A 2,136-nucleotide genomic window follows, 5' to 3' on the forward strand; every position below is an offset into this window, starting at 1 on the left:
ATTACTGGGTCTCTTCAGAATCGAGAAAATATATTATTAAAGTTAAACCAACCACCCTGATAGTTGGTCATACCATTATTATAATGGCAAAGAATACTCTGGCATCTCTCTTGCTGATTATATATTCCTCACGCCATTATCTATTAATATTAGTTGTTGCTGTTGTAATCATTGTAGCCGTCTGATTCACCCATCCTTTTTTTTTTTTACTATTAGTGTAATTGAGGCTCTCAAAACTAGATAAATTGCTGGTACTGTTGTTTCTCTTTTGTTGGACATATGTATCGGAAAGCAAAGGACTATTTATGAATAATTCAATTAACAATAATCAATGCACAACATCTTATTGTACTATAGAGACCTTTTGTTTAATTAAACACGACATTACCGCTTCTTTTACCGATTGAAGGACAGATAAATCTTAAACTGGACTTGAAACAACAGCAACTTCTTTTTAGAATCCTGTAATATATATGTCTTACAATACTGCCACCTACTTAGTCGAAATAGTTGATTTAATTCATCCTGATACTATAACCACTGGTACACAAGCAAGCTACAACTATTTCAGTGATACTCTGCTCACTTTCATGTAACAGCCATCCCACTTGTAAATAACAATATTTCAAGTTTATTTCAGACGAAATCTTCAGAGAAATCCAAGAACGATCAATATCTCGGCAAGCATCAACTTCAGACATGCGCAGCTCTCGAAGCTCAAAGGAAATTTTTAGTCGTCTCTGATTCCTTTCGTATCTCTTGGGAATCCATGAACATTATTCTCGACAAAACAATGGAATGCTTGTTATCGATGAAATTAGAATAACGCTTTGTTTCTGGACGATTTACAAAACGAATCTTAAGTTTATCAATAGATAAATAGATTTCAATGACATCACATCTTTCGTTCCCGCTTGTCTTATTGATTACCAATCTAGATTATATCATAACTGATTTAACTATTCACCATTCCTTTTAAATAAATAATAAGGAACGCTGCGAGCAATGTAGTGTTCTTCACACAAATGCCAATATTACTTCACTTTACAAGAAATTCATTCTCCTTAACTAATGATATATATTTCCTATTCCTTTCTATGCAAATGGAACACTCTAGTTTTAAATGTAGAATATTAAATTATATTTTCTGTGTATATGAAAAGGAATAGACACTCGTGGATTAGACACTGGAGCCATTCTTTGAGAAAGGAAAAAGAGTTAACTGAATTTTTTATCAAATAGATTTCAAGACTTGATAGAAAAAAAAACTTGAGTTAAATCGAAAACGAAAAATGGAATCTGAAATTTCAATTCGAATCTCAATAGAAAACTAATAAATTCGAATTTAAATTAAATTAATAACCTGTTTTATAACTTAAACCTTTATATCTATCTCACATACATTCTCCCGAGAAAAGACTCCCAATTACTAGAGTTATAAAGAAATTGGAATTACTCAGGATGCGTAAAAGGAAAATAATTCATTTCAGAAAATTAGTTTGTCATAGGAGGATAGGAAATACCATAACTATTGTATTAATTTCATGACAGATAAGATTGATGCTGTTTATATTCATTATATACCTCTGTAGATCAATGATTATAGGAAAAGTCATACTGTCGGAGAGGGAATTCCACAAAGCTGCAAATGTCGAAAGAGACAGATGGGGAAGTATTTCACGTAAAAACTGGGAGACGAGAAAGAGTTGAGGCAAAGTCAAAGGAAGAGGCAGGTGAGTCGAGTGTGTCTTCATAGAATATGTAATGCAGTTTGTTATTTCAGAGGATAGAAGGAGTAGGTATAAAACTTAGCTATTTCATAGGAGAGAACTGGAATTTGCTGGTGAGTGTCTCAGAGAGCGGGGTGGGGGAAGAATGAGAGAGATAGACAGAGAAAGAGAAAAAGAGTTACATACAGATGCGAATTTCAGTGGCTATTTTGATGGGGCGAAAATCAAGGTACATTTGGCTAGCTGTTTCAGATAAGTGAATCCGGTATGCATTAGATTGTTCAGAAATAAACCGAATGGGTATAAAGATGCCTATTTCAGAGGTGTCAAAACGGGTATGCGGATAGAAGAGCACGGGAACGCAGCTTGATATTTCAGGGGACAGAAGGCGGGTATGCAGTGAGAC

The sequence above is a fragment of the Octopus bimaculoides genome, chromosome 12, assembly GCF_001194135.2.
Source record: "Octopus bimaculoides isolate UCB-OBI-ISO-001 chromosome 12, ASM119413v2, whole genome shotgun sequence".
Classification (NCBI taxonomy): Eukaryota; Metazoa; Mollusca; class Cephalopoda; order Octopoda; family Octopodidae; genus Octopus; species Octopus bimaculoides.